This window comes from Ostrinia nubilalis, chromosome 17, assembly GCF_963855985.1.
Source record: "Ostrinia nubilalis chromosome 17, ilOstNubi1.1, whole genome shotgun sequence".
Lineage (NCBI taxonomy): Eukaryota > Metazoa > Arthropoda > Insecta > Lepidoptera > Crambidae > Ostrinia > Ostrinia nubilalis.
The window spans coordinates 6059182-6080064 of record NC_087104.1 but is presented as its reverse complement, the minus strand read 5'-3'; the positions used below and the strand labels follow the sequence as shown (position 1 = coordinate 6080064).

Below are 20883 nucleotides of genomic sequence, written 5' to 3'. Positions count from 1 at the left end.
CCAGTTTTCATATCACTGCAAATTGTGGATATTTATTCATAATGTAATTAAAAGTCTGTAATAGAAAGTTAGTTTCTAGGGTAAATTGAAAAGAACTGAACTTTTTAATCTAGGTATCGCAATTTTACATCGTATAGCTAGTTTAAGTCGACAAAAACTGGAAAGTTAAAAATTTCCTTTACATACTGCAGAATTTTCTAGTTACAATCATTTTAAGGCTGAGTTGCTCCATCTTCTTTAGATTTAACAAACGTCAAAAATCTGTCAAACTCCATACAAAAAGCATCGGTTATTGTTATCGTTCTCGTTAGCGGTTAGTGTTACGCAAATCAAAGGCGATGTAATATCAATAAAATAGCTTTGAATTTCCTAATCCTCACCTCTGACCACTCCGTGTACAACCAGCCTCCTGCAGCATTAAAGTTGTAATTCGGCGACATTGCTGGAGTGACGTCATTTTCTGTGAAGTTGGTGGCTAACGATATGACTGGCCCATCGTGGAAGGCATCGGTGCGGTCCTTGGGCCTCACTTGCCGGCGGGTGTCGAGACGAGGACTTTCGGCGGGGGCCACGGGGGTCCCGTCGCAGTTGGGAATGTCACACGGTTCACTGCTCGGCGGCATTGGCAGGGGGCACTTTTGATCACTTATCTGGAGAAGGAAAGAATTGTAGCAAGAACTCACAAATGGCTATAGTGTAAAAAAACATACATTGTGGAATTCGTATCAAAATATTTGAATAATCATTACATTTCGATTGAAGATCTTATGTATTTAAGACTTCCTAAATTCCATGCCTCAATTTACAAAATCATCTCTTCCTTCAGTGTTCGACGGCATTATGATCTATCGCATGCTATTAATTGTGTTAAAGAGGGTTCATAGTACATGTAACTAACCTTTGTGATTCCTCTAGCGTGGTCCTGAACGCAACCAACGATGCGGGTCCTTTGGGCAGGCCCGCAGACAGGGCAGGCGCCCCAGGCCGCCGCCCTCCACCTTGGGGGACAAGGGGCGCCCCCACACCGACGCCGCCGAGTCGGGGGCGGAGCTCCAGTACAATACGCCGAAGACACCTCCTTATCCTCCTTCCCAGTCACCTCCACGCATTTGAACTTCCCTATCTGTAACCCCCCACCGCAAGTCCTGGAGCATTGCGTGAACGACAGAATTTTCCATACAAATTTTCGATCACCGATCACGTTGCTTTCGATCTGTGATTGGCTCTCCAACGCGCTGAAATCTGGATGCTTCGACGACGAAGATTCCGATTTTGAATGGTCGAGGTCCTTCTTGTGCGTTTCGGGGTGATGCCGGTGGTGCCTCGGCAAGTGGTGGGCCGGCTGGCTGCTCATCGGAATGTCGTTGCTCTCTTCAGGCTCGGAGTCTGTTAGAAACTCGTACTTTATGTTCGGATTCGGTTGTGTGTAGAGAATCTGAAAATTAAAGAATTAGCAAACTGGAAATAAAACAAGAAACAAAAGGGAATTAAATGATTTGATTACTTTACTTTAAAAAAAGCGTTTAAACGTTTAGCTCGAGAACGACTCTGAGCGTCTGAGTCAAGTCTAAATGGGGGCAAATTGCTTAAGCTTAGAGAATTTGGCCAAAGCTGGAAATAACTACTAGTGAATTTCTCTTCGGTGATAAACTAATCACCGTCGAGAAGCAAAGCAGTTAAGTCGTTGATTACAAACCAGTGATCAATTTTTTTTTATGCAATTCGTGACATCTTGATCAATGAAGCAACACAGGACCGGTCGTTGTGGAAATCATTGGGGGAGGCCTTCTAGCAGTGGACGTCTTCTGGTTAAATCGAAATACTAAGACGCATAAAGCCGTACCATAATGTCGATGGGATGGTGTATAGGGCCGAGGGCGAAGACGTTGTCCAGGCCAGCGGTGCGGGAATAAGTGAACCGGGCCCCGGCCGCCTCGTACGTCCCGGGGGCGCTGACTGCGAACTCCCCGTTCATGATGTACGAACCATTCGTCACTTTCAAGGCTGGAAATAAAAAAAAATATATTTAATTTCTTTAAAATTACTTTATAGAGATTCCAAGCTAAATCAAGAAAGATGCCAAGGACCAAACCATTTTACATTTCGACAATAAACGCTGAACACAAATGAGTACGGCAACAAAGTTACTTGCTGCGTCATGTAATAATTATCAGGCAATTGTAGAAGACGGCGGCTTCCATTTATCCTGCAATTATTGTCGCGTAGGCGCCGCTATTAAAGAGATGCGCTTGCACATCGCTGCAATTCTTAATCGATCCGACATCGATCTTTGCACCACTGGACACTTCATCTCTCGATTAAGATCGCTCCTTCTGACCTACTATTTTACCAATCGATACACCGATCGGGATCGATATTGACATCATTATTAATAGAAAGATTTGGCACAAGGACTATTTAGTTACAACCATTAAAGATAGGCCACTCTCGCCAATTTAAAACCTATATTCAATGTTGCCTCATTAATGCATTTGGTCGGACAGATGGAGAACATTATTGAAGTACGTATTATTTATGTTATATTGAGCAACCGCTTTTATCATTCATTAAAATAAATGATGATTTTGTGATATTGGCGTGCATTATGTTTTACTATCGCTTTTGCAGTCATTATTATGTCACGTACGAGTAGCCGAGCGGCAGCCGCGGCCGGGAGAACAGTCCCGTACTAGTCTGTCACAGACTGCGCATACTAACCGATGTAGTTGTCACTGGGCACGATCTCGGAGACGTTGAGGCGGCAGGCCCCGCGCGGCACCGTCGTCACGTACGAGTAGCCGAGCGGCAGCCGCGGCCGGGAGAACAGTCCCGTACTAGTCTGTCACAGACTGCGCATACTAACCGATGTAGTTGTCACTGGGCACGATCTCGGAGACGTTGAGGCGGCAGGCCCCGCCCGGCACCGTCGTCACGTACGAGTAGCCGAGCGGCAGCCGCGGCCGGGAGAACAGGCCTGACACCAGTCTTCTGCCACAGTGGAGTTCACGTGAGGCTGTTGAAGCTAGCACTCCTTCTCGGCCAACAACCTGCAGGAAACAAAGAAAATGTCAATGAATATCTGACCGTAGACTTTAACAAAATTTCGTCGGTTTGCTTCGAAATTAATCTTGGAAAAGATTAAGGGGAAATGCATCAAGGACAGAACTGAAATCTGACGTCATTGTGCAGAGTTGCAAACCCAAACGCTCTACATGGAACACAATTTAAAATATAGAAACATTTCATTGAAATCTCAAATAAAATAGACTAGGCACATTACTTGAAACAGATGAATTATTTACTCGTATACGATATTATATCTTCACCACATATTATTGTGGCTATTAAGCCATGAAATCAAATACGCAAGTTACGCATCTTAGACCACTCCTTTCAGTCGTCATTCGACACATGTTCAAATTCCTTCCAGTAATTTATCGCTCTGTTTGAAATGACAGTAAATCAGTCACGCAAATTCATGCGTCCGCGCATATGGAGGGTGTAGAGTATTAAGTTGTCGAGACGCGAGTCCGTAATTTCACGCATATCGTATAAATTAATGTTTTATTTAGCTGAATAGCTTCATTATAGCGAAATAGAAGTTACCACTAAATTGTGTAAGATTGGATCTTTATGGTAAAATTTGATACTAAACTATTTACTTTACTAGGCTATTTCATTAAGGGCTAATTTTTCAACTGTCGGATAGCTTCTCTAATGAAGAATAAGTTTGGCACATTGACAGTTTCAGTATGGAAAATAATGTCAAAATGCCAAGTTTACTCTTCAGTAAAAGAAATCTACCATACCATATAACCACATTTGTTTGAGTATGTCAAACGCTTTTTATTTTATTAGCTCAAGCTCGCTGAGATAAAAATCTAAGTTTTATTGACCCAATTAAAATATCATCCTAAATAAAGCTTTCACAAAAGGATTCCCTAACTTTTATTACAGTCAACTATTTGGATTTTTAAATATTTGGGTGTAAAATTTAATTGAGTGCTTTGTCGTAGTCGTGGAAATTCCACCAGGGATCTACAATACCTAAGTGGTAGAGTCAACAACATCATGCACACGTATTCAAGAAATCAATATCAATTTTGCTAATGATGTGTTACTTTGTTAGCCTGCTACGTAAAACTAACTCCCAACTCTATCAGCTACAAATTAAAACAAGAAAGCACTAATTACGCATCATCAAAGGGAATTTCTAACCAATTACCGACACCGCAGTTAGAGCAAGCTTATCCAATTGAGCTTCAAATACCAGCATATCGAGCATTTACAGCTCACTAAATGGACATATCAATCGATTTCACGACCACCTTAAATTAATGACTGCATAAAATTTGCTGGTCATAATGCTATCTCGGTTCTAACGATAGACTGCACAGTGGGGCACTAAATTCTACTTTTATGACCGTCACATTCGTTTTGATGTCCACTTTTATAGCCACGCTGAATAGAAGTTCGTAAATTCTTAAAACATTTGTTTGGTTCTCAAAAATTTTTGTGCACCGAAATTGTTTCATCTGTTGCACATGGTTAATGCATTTCGTAATATTTAATGTCACGCTAATGCGGTTGGGACATTAGTGGATGTTAATATCTCTTTTATGGGACCACTGTGCGAGATAGCGAAGGAATCCCATTGGTGCTGCTTCAATTGCTTTGCGAAAAGTCTTTGTTGTGTAACATCGTCATTAGTTTAATAGTATTCGGGGTAATATTAATAAATTATGGTGCTTAGGAAGCAGGATACAAGCTCTTCCTTTATTAACCATAATAAAGGGTACTTAACTCCATAAGTAAGGAAAACGGGATTCAGTGGTAGTGTTAGTTTTGGGTTCAATACCCAGATGGGACTGCAATTGACATTTCTAATTGTTCCCCGTTTTTTTAGGAAATTGCAGATAAATTAAATGACTGCTTCGAATGGGTTAGGCTCGTTAGCCGTCAGTCCAATTAAGTTCACCATTCTATAAACGTTTTTAAGGACTGATAATAACATCTGAACAAGAGTTTTGGTCTCAGTCGTCACAAAGATTAAAAGAAGAAAAGGAATAAAAATATCAGTTGGTTCAAGATACTATGCTAGATATTTGACAAATAAATTACATAGTAAGCATTAGGAGAGCTAGTTTGTCTAATTAATGAAGATAAGGAACAAATTACTAACGAAAGCTTAAGTAAAAAGAGAATGGAAACCACCTGCATAATACGTTGCAATGACATGAAACCGCAGACGCAGTGGAATGAGGGCTGTATAGATCTTGATAAGTATAAATTCAGAGTAAAGAGAAAACTAATTATAATAGTGAAACAGATTTTAGTTACAGGTAAAAGTAACTCTTCAATTTAAAAACGTACTGTCTCAAATCGGATTCAAACCCAAGACCTCTACTTGAAAGACGGCTGTTTTAACTACAGGCTTGACTGTGCACATCATAAAAAATGCACATCATAAAAACCCTTTAAGTAAAAATCACTTCAAACTAGAGTGATCAACCTTATTCTCATCGAAATCTTAAATGAATACTGAAACCCTTTTTTTCCTGTATGTATTTAAGAACATCTTTCGTTAAAAGACTGATATAGATAAGAGGGAAAGTAAAACTAATAACTAATTGGTTATGTCACGTAACCATTTAATAAGTAAGGCCGAAGATATTAAGCAACAAGTAACAGCTATTGATGAATTGAAAGCATTTAAGTAACAACCGGTAGCTCGATACGCCCCCATAAAAACCCACATAATATTGTTACTACGAAAGGTACACTTAAATGCGTAAAATATGATGTTGTCCGTTTGTTTTATAATGATTTGAGTTGACCGTCAGCCGACCAATAAAAATTCTTTAATCCCAATTTGAGTCAGATTACTTTGAAACATGCTGTGATATTTCCTCCAAATTAATGTCAGAAGACAAACATGTGGAGTGGATAAATTGATTTGTTGGACTTAACTATGAATCAAACTTCGTTATTATAAATAATACCATTAGTACTTACTCGTTTATTAGATACTAGCTGACCCGGCGAACTTTGTTCCGCCTTAATGGCAATAAATAAGCAGACTTTTTTTTAATTTCGAACGGGATAAAAATCCTATGTCCTTCTCCTGGCTCTAAACTACCTCCCTGACAATTTTCAGCTAAATCGGTTCAGCCGTTCTTGAGTTATAAGTGGTGTAACTAACACGACTTTCTTTTATACAGGGTGTTAGGTAAATGGGTATATGAGCCGACACTAGCCCATGTTAACATGGTCATATAAATGGTATGGTGAAGTCAGAAAATTGATATCTTCATTTTAACTATTTTAATTTTCATACAAATCGGATTTTGTAAAATATATTTTGTATGAAAATAAAAAAAAATAAAATCATGATATCAAATTTCTGACTTCACCATACCATTTATATGCCTATGTTAACATGGGCTAGTGTCGGCTCATATACCCATTTACCTAACACCCTGTATATATAGATTTAGGACAACGATAACAAATAGAGTACAAAATAGTAGATAATATTTAAAGGATCTTAATTGTTATATTTACTGACGATATTATACTCATACATCTAAAAAAATTACTACCTACCTACCTATTTCCAAAACATGACGACTACATCATTGTTTTAACCTCGTAAGCCCGGATGTGCCACACAAGGAACTAAAACTTTGTAGTCAGTAACGCCGAGACATTTTCGGAGGTGATTTCGAAGTATCGCCGGATGTGCCTTCAGAGGAACTAAAACTTTAGCGATAAAGAAGAACGGTCATCTGTGACCCAGGCCCGACAGAAACGAGACATACCTCAGTTTTTTTGTCATGTCTTAATTAGTTAAATTATATATTTTTTATATTCGAAATCTATGTATAACACCAAAATATTACCCTTTGTTTTTGTTCAGGCGTTATACAAAAACTAATACAAAATGCCTATTTATCACCAAAATTGGTAAATGTATGTACCTAAATGTCTATTACAGCTGCTATGGAATGTATCTAGGTGACCTGGAGATACATCCGGATTATACAGGGTGGAAACGATGAAGTTACAAAATCCAAAAATTCAATGTTACCAGCTTCCATAATCTGTAACCTATTATTGGTACCATTTGAAAGAACTCGTGAAGCACTTTCAGAATCAGTAACTCGTTTTTCGATATCTTGTATAGTTTAGAAATAATCAAGTGAGATCACTTATCGTTCCATATGTATAACCACCCTGTATAATCCGACTGCATCTCCAGGTCACCTAGATACATTCCATAGCAGCTGTAATAGACATTTAGGTACATACATTTACCAATTTTGGTGATAAATAGGCATTTTGTATTAGTTTTTGTATAACACCTGAACAAAAACAAAGGGTAATATTTTGGTGTTATACATAGATTTCGAATATAAAAAATATATAATTTAACTAATTAAGACATGACAAAAAAACTGAGGTATGTCTCGTTTCTGTCGGGTCTGGGTTTTTTTTGTATGGGGCGTGACCGTTCTTCTTTAAGTTCAAAAATTCGCGCCTATCGAAAAAAAAGAGTGATAGTCTATGGCTTAAAGTATTCAAAATCAGGTATCCGAACTTATTAATATAAAAAAAACAAAATGTCACTGTCAAATTATCATTTTTCTTTGACAAGGTGGTTCGTCCGAGAAGACGTGATGTGCGATTAATTTTTTTTCTTCACGTAAACGTAGTTTAATTGCAAAACTGACCAGTATAATTTAAGTTAAGACACTGCTAAACAAGCAAAAAAATTATTTTTCCCAATTTGAAGTAGTTTTGTAAGATTTTTTTTTCGTTTGAAAATAATAGTTCTTTGCAAGGAACATTCGGTCTTGATGGTGAAAGTTTTATTTTTGTATATTTTTTCTATTGAGATGGGATTGAGTATTGCACTTTTAAAATTATGATATGATTGAGAAAATTTACCATGAGAACGTTCTGATTTTTAGTTTAGTAAATATTATAATTAACATGAATATTCACATTACTTCTTATACATTCTAACCTATAATTAGTGTATGTTATAAAACCGATAGTACTTTTAAAAGTACTAATTATGAAACATTAAACAAAATTAAAACCGTTGTACCTTTTCAGTTACATTTATTAATATCATTATTGTATCTTTATGTAGTATTAATTTATTAAGAAGGTTACATTTATGTTTTACTTTAAAGTATAAAATACAATTTATTTACTTTTCCTTTTTAAAGTCTGTAATACCGAATGTTCTTTTAAGAGAAAACATTTTTTTATTATTTTTCACCTAAAATAAGCTCTATGCACTATTATATAGGGCCCCTGAAAATATGAATGCAAAAGAAAATCTCTAACATAGAATTTTTTTTACTCGAAGTGCTCGGCGTTTACTACTACAAATTATTCGTTCTTCTGAAAACACATTCGGCGATACTTAGAAGTCGACAAAATTTACTCTTCGGTCTTACGAGGATCAAAGGACCTAAATACAAAAAAGTTGAATGGCATATTCAATTAACATGATATTCCACAACAGAAGCATGTTTTTGACTAGATCTTACTCATAAAATTTAATAGTTTGTTGTAATTACAAAAATATTGTAATAAATTCACAAGTGTGATTAAGAATTTTAATGAAATGACTCATTATAATGAATCATTCCGAACTAAAGATACTTTTCTTTAGCTTAATTGTTCACAATTTATTAATATTCATATCCAAATATTTGGTTACAATGTATTAAAACTAGTTTAAGCTCTGAAGTGGTTGTAAAATAGCTGTATGTTCTGTATGGGCCAATCAATTCTACATTCAGGCGATAGCTCCAGTTTGTCTAGCGACACGAACTGCGTCTCAATCTGTGCCATCCACTTGGGACAACAAAGTATACCCAGATACATTACTTTATTACTTTCAATTGTCCATCGTTTATGGCCCGGGCCACAAATGGACAAGGCCGAAACGTTTAGGGCATGCAATCTAGTGCATATGGAGAAAAATAGGACAATATGTCACGAGATCAAAGCCAAAACTGGAGCGAGATAGCAAGGTCTAAAGAATTATAAGGCGGTAATGCAAACAATGTTACTACGTTTATTTATATTGCACCGAGGCTGCATTCATTAGAGAACAGAAGCTGGAGTTTCCATTATAATACGCGATGAGCCTGGCTGCGAATTAGATATTTATGACCCAAGTGGTTTAATATCAACCCGGTATTACCCGGTTCAATTTCGCGTCCTCGGCTCTAATACAAAGTTTACGCTGTTCATTAATATGTTGAACTGTTAACGAGGCGGAGTGTGGAAGACTGCTTTATGTCGCCCCTGCTATATTGCAGCCGACTGCCTTTATATTTAGACGTCTGGTTGATATCTTCTTTGATAACTTTAGATCGATCCCTGTTTCAGATTTAGGGGTCTATTCCGTTCAATTGCTTCAATGTTGGCTTTCTTTTTTACTCATCCTGGGATATTCACGCGAATGAAAGAGCCAGATAGAGTCGATTAGCAAATTCATTGCATTGGTAAGGCCGATCAAAAGACATTGGTAGTAAACAATGGAATGCCAATCCGTTATGACGTGAGCACGAAATTTATGAAGCCGAATATTCAGGTCGAATGAGCAACTGAATCAGATAAGTGGGATTCTAAATTAGCCATTCAACCGCGGTATGTTAAAACAAAGGTGGCCGGAGACTCGGAGTGCGACGAGGCGACTATGCAAACACACGCAACTGTGTCGCATCGTGTTTATCGTAACAATAATACCTTATTCAAATTAAATAAGTGTTACATTCTACAGAATTAACATAGGGGATTGACTTATAATTATTATTATGATAAATATTATGCACAATTTAGATTAGGCAACGCTTGTTGGGCAAATGTTTGCGGTAAATAATGGCGTGCAAATAATTTGAGAAGAATTCGTATTCGTGATTGTTCATTTTGGAAGTTTGCACGGCGTCTACGCGATATCCGTTGACTAAAACCAAACAGTTTGTGGCGCCAGAGTGATTTTAGTTTCAAGGACATCTGATCTGGTGGTTGGTATATTAAAGTTTTTACAACCGAGCCCATTTTATCATGAATCGAGGCTCGGGGAGTCAAAATACAATAGTGTAAAGACTAAGCAAGTTATAAATCTTAATCAAATTACACTATGTTTATTAATCTTTTACCCATTAATACATTGCATAATATGTTATCTGTAAGATTCTAGCCATAAGGTTAGCACTTTAAATGCAATCCTAGCAGCTCATCATTTCAAATGCAAAACTCCTAGCAGCTACGAAAAGTTTGTGTTGTAAACTTGCAACTTAATACGTTTTAAGCACAAATGGGGTTAAATAACACCTTTTTTTTTAATATAACTACACTGCAAATCTGGGCTGGCCGTTCTAGTTGAGTAAGCGGCATAGTTGTTGAAGTGAAAACAAGTCATACCTAAAAGAATCTCGCGGTTTTATAGCCGTCGCGGCATTTGGGGACGTTTCCTGGCGCATGAGCTAACAGTTTCAATGTCAAGTTTTACGATAAATAAATGAAGTAAACCATTCTAATTTTGTCGTATGTATTTTTGTATAGGCCGTAAAACATTGCCATGAGTCGTAGGTATATTATAACATGCAAACAATGTATAGGAAAAGCAAACCTAACTAAAAAGCTACAATTTGTATTTTTTCGTCACTAAACTAGCTCAATTTCTTCCGCGACTTTTTTCAGTCAGTACCTACCAGTATTTATATCTATATCATCTCGAACTGGTGAACGAAGCGGTGGTAGGGAAGGTAGATATATTTGGTATATTTGGGACATGTTTTTGGGTCCTGAAGTAAGCCTGTAAATATAGGTTCTAGTAAAGAAAGTGTATTTTAATTGCAATAACCTACCACTGTTGTGACCAAAATGGGGCTTGCATGAATGTAGCAAATGTGGACACCATTACATACTTTTTACTCGAATGCGCCAGAAGAAGGGTTATGTTTTTTCAAACAATAACATAGTCTTGCTTACTAAAACATACATATTACACCTAGTACCTTAAGTGGCTGGTAGCCAAAAAGATCAATAGTGTACTAATTGGGTGTTCGAGTGACCTGAATAACCGATACAAGTGTTCAAATTTTCTACAATCAATGACCACAATCGTTATTGGTCGTCTAGACGGGGGGCAACTTGATATCGGTTTACACGTGTTCAGACTTATCGCGCTTGTAAACAAATTAGCAAAATGCAAGTAGGCATCAACTTTTTTTCAGTCTGTTATCTGAAAAAAATATGATTAAAATAGTCCTATCATAAAAAAAAATCGAAAAATGAGTTTGGTGAATAATGCCATTTTGGTTTGGTTAAATAAAAAGTTACTACTTACTTACTAGTTTCTTTCTATGCTTTAAAGCCTGCAATGTTAAGATTATTATGTCTAAGAAAATAAGAGAAGTTATGTGTCTCCAGTACACACACTACACAGGCAACACAGACCACGCAACAAAAGAAAAAAATAACCACTAGAAAAAAATACAAAACGGACAGTATTTACGGAAAAGGCGAGTTTTTAGTTATACATGACAGTAATATTTTTGGAAAAATTTCTTTTCCAAGCGCGAAATTGTTTCCTTGTTACGATAAGATAAAAAACAAATATAGATGTAGGCCACACTGGGCTGAATTGGGTAAATATAATTAGATAAAATAATATTAATTAATTTTAACTACTCACCAATAACACAGCCAAAACGAGTATCGCTTGATACTCCGCCATTTCTTCTGTTATCACTCCTTACACTAGGCAAATGAATTATTTGCCAGCAAAGAACTGTTCGAATAATCTCTATCTTTATCAGTCTATGTATTAGAAAGATAAATATGACCTGTCGATATGTTCACAATTACATCGACCTGAATGATTACATCTCTACTAGCATTAGATAGGTAATTTCTCTTTTATACAGTGTGGAAAGAATAAGTGATCTCACTCGATTATTTCCAAACTATCTAAAAGCTGGTTACAGATCCTTAAAGTGCTTCACGAGTTCTATCAAACGATACCAATAATAAACATTGAATTATCGTATAGATCCAGTTTATTTTGTTACCTATTATTGATACAGTTTGATACACAACTCTTGAAGCACTTTCAGGATCAGTAACCAGTCTTTCGATATCTTGAATAGTTTAGAAATAATCGAGTGAGATCACTTATCGTGTCCACCCTGTATTCCATTCATATCTTTTCAGTGCTAAGAATCATAAATATCAGATAACCCACATTTATTTTTTACTACGCTGAAATAGCTGTTATGATATATTGGCATCGTTTAGTCAAAGGACTTTTTGTAGAATGGGCATCGTATATTTTTTATAGCTAAAGATATTTAGTGCTATAAGTTCAAAGAAAATATGTAGCGGTTTTTACGTCTCATCATTTAATAACTATAAATTATATCGCTGAAAACTATTTCGTTTATAAAAATACTGTCAAGCTAATTTTTATTATTATACCAACCATTTAGTTTCATATGTAACGTGTTGAATAGTTTATTTTAGTAAAATTAATGAATACAGTCTGATATTCACATATTTTAAATAATAAAACTTACTAAAAATAACAATCTAAAAATTCGCTCGTCGCATCACTAAAGAAAACTATAGTTTTTGACATTCGAATAAAAAAGAAAACAATATTTTTTTCATCATAGTTTTCAAATTTGAATAAAGAACTCATATTTCTTTTTTCTGACCCACGTCGTTTCATATTTTCAGCCAGTAATTTAATAAGGGGCGTAAACTTTTTAAATAAAAAAATTCTTGCCAGGCATTGACCTCGAAAAGTTTACGTTTCAGGATGGCATTCGCATTCGGCAATGGACTCAAATAGTGTCTAGCCGTAAAAACACATTCTTTCGTAATTTCTTATACAGATAGCCGAGTGTTAATAAAACATTGAGCTAAGGCAAACATTGGCGAAGGCGAGATAACTCAGATACTACGAATACACGACACTTTGTGCAGAACATCTTCTGTGTTTAAAAGTATGATTCGTGTGTATCCCAAGTAACACGCAATCTGTATATTCACTGAAGTTATGATTGATTTACGTTTTAAAGTCAGACTATCACTTTAAATCAGTTTTGACTTAGTTTAAATGCTTTTGAGTAGAATGCGGTAAAATTTACAATGCATGAAGCTATTATATGGTCTAAAAAAATTAAGTTAATTGGCTTATAATCATACTAAAACATTAATTACTTTTAATATACAGCACCTTTAACAGCATTTACACTAACACAAAGGTTAAAACCGTATATTAGTAAATAAGAAAACCTAATGCATTAAATAAACGTTGTCGAAATATTCTATAGTGCATTCAGATATATTAACACATTTTACAGATTGAACGCATTTTTATGATCTTTTCTTATGCTTATTTACTGCTCAGCATTAGCCAAACATTTACTAAAGTTTTAGCTCTGTTATCTTCTTATTTTATTGTTACTTTAAAGCTTTTAGCACTATTTAGATAAATTAAAAAAATATTTTATTACTTTAGGTCATAATTTGGCCATAAAACCACGAGCCGTATAATTATATTCATTTGTGCGTTAGTAGGTCCTGTATATTCATTAGAAAATTTATGTCGAACGTGTCACGTTATTGACATGAATAAACAGTGGAAAAAGACTTAAGGCCGGGTTGCACCAACTTACTTTAACAAACGTCAAAAATCTGTCAAACCCCATACAAAAAACATCGGTTATCGTCATAGTTACGGTCAAAGTTAGGTGGTGCAACTCAGCCTAAGAGAACAGGTGGAGTAAAGAGAAAGATAAAGACGGAATATTCAAACTTTATATTTGGTTTAAGAAATGCAAAACGTGTTCCAAAAATGATACACCTCATACACAAAATACAGTACAATCGGTTGTTGTGTGAGTCAAGAAGTTCCGTAGAACATTCCTTCATCCCTTTCGGTCGTTTGCACTATTTTAAAAGGCATCTGAAAAAAAAAAACAAATAAGCTTATTTATGACTTAATAGAGAAGTAGTTACCTGAAAACTAAAACCCGTATAACGCATACCCTTAAAAAAACGACTACAGCAACACTACTAACTAGTTACAAAAAGTTCCTTTAAATTATTACTATTACAATGAGCGAAAAATAAGATAGGTAGCTATATCGTGTTTCATTACAAATTACATTTGTAGTGATAATGATTTTATACTAAACACTTGTCAAACTAGGTACCTACCTAATTGGAGACAGATAAAATTGAAAGACGTGGAGTAGGGGATCATGACGTGATTAAAGGATTCTAAATTATTGTTTCGGTACCCTGATTAACACTAAAGCAATCCATTTTTATGACGTTTAAACCTAATGAACATTATAACATACCTAAAAAGTGTTACAGTAATGCTAAAGATATCACTTAGATATTTTATATGTAGGTTGAATGACTTAACCATTTTCTTTTTACTATAATAAGACTGACAACATTAAAAGACACTAGTTGAAAGTTTAAAACATTAATATTATCTGACGCCATTTGCTTTCTGTTTTCTCTAACATAGAAAATAAAATTATAATACACATATGCATGAAATACTACTTATTATCCTTTTCTTACAAGCGGAGTATCGATAGAAGCAATTTTATAAGTTAAAATTAATCAAATCGTTAAAAAAATCACAAAAAGTGTCATATGTCGATTCTAAATTTGTCCCTATTTTATTAAAAAAAGGATTTCTGTGAGGGCGCGTGAATTATAAACCACAAACATATATATATTTTCACATAAGACTAATACTCCCAGCTCATTTTCATTCTTGAATCAAAAAAAAAGATACTTACCTTATGATAAATTATTTTAAATAAAGACATTAAAACATCTCCTCACAACACCATTGCACTGCAATACTCTAAACGAAAAATAATCAAATCGGACAATAAAATGCGATAAGTTTTTTCGAATACTTTCAAACAAACAAAATAAAACGTTCAGTCTTAGAATAAAACGTAACTTTGGCATTGTAATTCTGAAAGCTGTTTCAAAGCTGTACTAACATCTAATAAAATGCTTTTTACATTAGAATATGCTGTCTAACAACTTTACTAATGTCTGTCTTCAATAACATTATAAGCGCTGGTTAGCAGCACTAATAATATTTAATAATGCTCAAAGCCGTATTATTTGGGGCCCAAATTGCGCTTACAAGACACTTATAGACTTTTATACGGCTGATATAGTGCTACATATGCTGCTCATATACTGCTCTGCACGTAGGTTCATGCTGTTGTACGCTTCTTATAATTGTGTTTTGTGTTACTTGGGATATGCTGTACACACTGTGCAGACAGCATATCAAGCTCTAATGCCCGTATTCACAAACGATGCTTGCATAAGTGAAGTAGCAAATCGAACGCACAGCGTTGAATAGAGCTCTGTGATTGGTTCTTGTGTCACCCCGTGCGTCAACGCGTACTGTGAGACCTCATAGTAATGTTTGTGAATACAGGCGTAAATGTAGTTGTACAAGAGCGAAATTGTAACACAAAATACGGTTAACTGTACTGTAACTGTAACATCAATCAATTCCTGTCTTTAGGGATCCTTGACCAAAAGGTGCCAATAATAGCCTATAACGTAGCACCGCTGATTGTCAATTTTACCCTTGTACCCGTCGTCATAAAGTTACATAATTAAACCCCTAAGTTTAATAATCGTCATTGTGGATCATTGAAACATTTAAACATTGAAATTGTACGGATCCCTTCACGTATGAGATCAACTAGCACTTCACCGGTTCTTTTATAGTCCACAAATCAAACGTGTATTTTTGAAGTTGGTATTAATAGAATCGTAAATAATTTGGTCTATTCCACTTTGATCACCTGGCTTTGATGACCCAGGTGATCAAAGTCCACTTTCAGCGACAATTTAGTGTCCTTTGATCACCCACGGATACCATGCTCTGGGTGATCAAAGTGGACTCCAGTTGAATTACTATTTTAGTGTCCTTTGATCACCTATAAATAAATTATAACTCTGATTAGTCACATACATGTCCAATTTGTTTGTTGCGGTTTTTAGAAAATATCAAAAATATTATAAAACAAAATATGTAAGTATAACAATTGGACATGTGACTATTCAGAGGAGGTGTGATTTGTATGTAGGTGATCAAAGGACACTAAAATTATAATTTAACTGGAGGTCACTTTGATCACCCAGGGCATAGTATACGTGGGTGATCAAAGGACACTAAATTGTCGCTGGAAGTGGACTTTGATCACCTGGGTCATCAAAGCCAGGTGATCAAAGTGGAATAGACCAATAATTTATGACCTGAAATTATTCGAGCATGCGTTAAACCCTTCCAAGGGCAGTCATAGTTAAAAGCAAACAACTTTTATGTAGTACATTATTGATATCATTTGAACTTCGTGTATTTTGCGTCATACGCGGTTATTTTTGGATGTGCTCCCATGCCTTGTAGGTAGGTTAGGTACTGATGTAAGATTAGAAATAGTTTTATGACTGTACTGAAAATAAAACTATGACTTAATGATAATGAAGTCTCCTTATTTTTCTTTCATGTGGGAATTCGTATTTCATTAGTAAGGGAAAATATTGTATTATAGCAAATGTTATTGCAATTATAACATCATCGAAATATTATTTTGATTCTTCAAGGAAAATAGCAGTTTTATAAATAACCAGAACAATAACTGTAGTTTCGGGAAAACCAATAAAATAGCCGTACTTACGAGTATTATTACATTTTCTATTTTACACTGGCCACAATGGCAAGCATAAATGTCAAAGGCATAAAAAAGTTACAGTTTTCTTTTTAATTTTATTAAATGGCTTGTGCGTTGCCAGTTTTCCCGCCACGCGAACGACGAAGTCTTCTTTTTTTTTCACGCAAATGCAAAAAGGATCAACCAACGAGGTCACAATATTGTTACAGATAATAAACAAGGTTACGCTAAGATGTAAATTATTTTTCCGTGTGCGCCCGGGCAGGTGGTTACTCGGCCCGCCAGCTATGAATGACGGGCCTGAATGAGAATTTAGGGTTGCCACCTACTATGGGAGCTTTTAAATAAATATTACGAGTATAATAATTAGTCGTGACTCGTGCGTGACTCTTTTTAGGCGTAACAATGATTTTTGATAATACGATAGCTTAAGCAGCCTTTTATTTTATTATTATGTAGAGAAGCCTCCATGTTCAGGTTCATAGACTCTCTATGCTCTGGTGAACTTTTTTACTAGTAAATTCAAATTCTTGGTGTAGGTAAGTAAGCTTCAGCTATAAAGCTTCCATCACAAACGAAAAAGAAAAATGTGATGAGTTTGAAAACTTACCTTTATCATACGGAATTATGACTTATGTTAGGAAATATCTACAAGCTTGAGAACATTTTGATACGTTAAAAGTTATTTTCGTTTTCATACATTTCTTAGCTTTAAAATTTTTTGATAACTAAAGATAAATCAATAAAATATAGTGTCAACCCTAAGAACAACGTTGGCGGCTAGCCAGCCTCATCAATGCTTTGTTCTAATATTTTACTACGCCACTAATCTTATTGTAAATCAACTTCTTTCGGAAACCATAAATAAACGTCGTTATAATACTTTACGTCACAACCCTGACCACTCAATTAAGCAGTCGGTTTTAGCACTTCTTTTTTTATGGTTAATTAGTTTCCGAAGTTAATATTTTATGAGGCATTTGTTTTAAGATGTCCAATTTAAAACAAGAGTGGAATGATTGTAATCGATGTTTAAAAAAACAAATGCCTATTTATAAAAACAAAAAAAGGCATGTAGCCTATGTTTAAAATTTTCATGTAAAATGCTGCCAAAACGAGACCATTTAATTGTGTCGCATTGTCGAAAAAATATTATCTCATGTAGAGTCAAACTTTTTAGTCTACACGCCCTAACCTCACAAAATCTACAGCTTACTCAATTATGCTATTTATGAAAGGAAATCCATTAGATATAAACCTTATAAAATGGTTTATGTAATTTGTGTTACATTTAGTTAAAAAACCAATAACTTAATCAAAAAATATCTCACGCAAACCATATTTGTAAAGTAGGTATATCGGCCATAAAATTTGTTTAAATCATCCCACTTATTAAAAATATTCTAAAACAAAACCGGTTTTGATGTAACGAATCCATCGAGGCCTATAGGTAACTCTAGTTTAAGGCTGAGTCGCACCAAACGTTAACGGTAACTATAACGATAACCGGTGCTTTTTGTATGGAGTTTGACAGATTTTTGACGTTTGTTAAAGTTAAAGTAAGATGGTGCAACCCAGCCTAAGTTTGCCAAATTCTTTTGTGATTTGTAAGTATACTTATTTATAGGCCTGGCTCCTCGTGTCTTCATTAAAGGCGTCCATAAATGGCTATATTGTTATTAAACATCTAATTTACGACTAATTTATATTCTTGAATTGTTTCGCAGGTTTTTGGTTTATCTGATTATTGAAAATTCTATTGTGTTTTGATACAACCGAATACCTACTAAATATGACACCCAGCTCGCTTCTACGAGAACCTACTTATCTACAAAAGCTTTCTTGAAGCCTTTTTTCACTGAACATACTGGTGAACCGACGATCTGGTAAAGTGAACGGAAGTTAGAAGAATAACATGACGAAATTATAAGGTTTCCTTGTCAGGACTACGGAACCCTAAAAATGAGAATTTATTCATAATATTAAATATAATAAAAGCAACGAGGAAAAGTCTCTAATACCTATAACATGATTCTACGAGGAAATAGATATATGTTAATCATGTAAATAATTGACTTCACTTGATTCTATCTTTTAATAATCTTTGCATGTGCGATTGAGCATACTTTTCATGTTTCTCGGAATAGATGTGTATCATTATAATAGCGGACTATTATTTTAGCACCAATTGTTACGAGCCCCATTAATATTAATTTTAATGCGATAATAAATTTAAATGGGTTTAATTTATGACGTTTGCATGATTCGGTACGAGTTAAACGTTCAAACAATGACTATTTATTATGATCTTGCGAATTCTGAACGAAACAAGATTGCATTATGATAGTTAATAAATAAATAATTCAATTGTGCCTTGAATTAATTTAAATAAGTATTGAATACTCTTACATTAAAATAAGTTCTTAATTGTAGAGTATGAACTTGATTTGATTTGCAAACTCAACAAAGGAAGTTCATCACATTTCATACTCGTTATGTATTGACGCGTACGTTTAGTACGAATTTACTACAAAAGTGTGACAATTTATGAAAACTTTGTTATAAAAATGACAAAAACCCGAAAGAAGTGTACCTACCATTTAGGTAAGTTAAACATTATGAAATATAGGCGTTCAATCACATTATTATAAATTATCGCGTTATCACATCAAAATCTCGTAGCTATAATATTAATTAAGCTGCCCAGTGTCATCTATTAAACTCGATTCGGTTCATACATTTTATTAAGTGTCTACGCCATATTTTAAACACCGTTTTTGTATGATATTAGCATATGAATACTTTTGTGAGCGTCTCCAAAGCAGTGATAATCTGATATGGAATTCTGTTAAGTGATTCTTTATTAATGAGTTATGATAGTTACTTCACGAAGCGCCTCCGGTTATCCAAAGTACCGCTAGGGCTGTCACACAGTTAATTAAATATTTTGGAAAACTATTTTTGAATATCTACAAAATTCTTCGTCACTGGATTTTAGTTTTTGGCCTGAAATCTGACCTTTCATTTAATTATACATTATACATGATGGAAAAAAAGCTACACAACTTCAAATAAATGTAGGCAAATTACATTTAATTAACCTTGTTTTCATAACCTTTGAACTTTGGATACCTTTAAATAAGAACTTGGTTTGCAATCCACATACCTAGTTCTCATCTCTAGTTTAAACTATTAGCTTTTTCCTTTGATTCCTATCTAAAAATCATCCGCTTTGCAACGGAGGGAAGTCGAACCTTAACTTCGAACTCCTCCTATGTTCTTCTGATTAATTTAATTGCGGGTCCAATGACAGTTTAACTTTCCCTCGGGACAAACTTGACCTTCACTGGTTTGGTTTTTATTGGCGGTCAAGCCGTAGATCCTGGCTACACAGGAGTTTCAGTGGTGGGAAAGAGAACTGGGAATAGTCCCATGATACCTAAAAATTTTCACTTAATATACTTTCTTGCATCTCTAAATACTTCCGTAATGTGATGCTACCTCTTTCTTGCCTATCTTTCTAGAGCGTGATAGCCCTAATAACATAGTGTTTTCCCAAAACGTACACACCAGCAATTAACACGTGTTCCTTAATAAATTAGTCGTGTAAATACCATAGTTTGCACGTAATGGGTTTCTTGGTACTAATAGCTGGTATTTGGCATCAAATGCCACCGAGTTGCCGCGATCACTATGTTTTATTGTGGATAATAATACGTATGTGTGTAATAATTTGAGCGGGAATTTTATACTGAAACACATCAGTATCAACAGCATATCGGACTATACGTTTTTGTTGCAAAGTAGCACTTATTGTAACTGAATAAAGACTAACAGCCTTCAGTGTTTAGCTTCACATGCTGTTGGGTGTACAAGTTAGAGAAAATAATGTGTTGGGTAACGAAGAAAGCAATAAATATTACAGTCGCTTCTGTTACACAATTATGTAATTTACTATGTAGAAAAATGTAAACATAATGTAGAGCGAGTATTTACTATAACTGCCTACTATAATATTGTGGTCACCACACAGCTGTTTCTCCGTTTGTTGATAACGTTGTTCTAATGTTAAATCAGCTTTATTTATACATTACTCATTAAAAAGTAACAT

The 20883-nt window shown here is 35.0% G+C and overlaps 1 pseudogene; it reads right to left on the bottom strand.

The window, feature by feature from the left end:
• The window catches only part of LOC135080228 (thrombospondin type-1 domain-containing protein 4-like), a 160428-nt pseudogene that overhangs the window by 6830 nt on the left and 132715 nt on the right, over nt 1-20883 (bottom strand).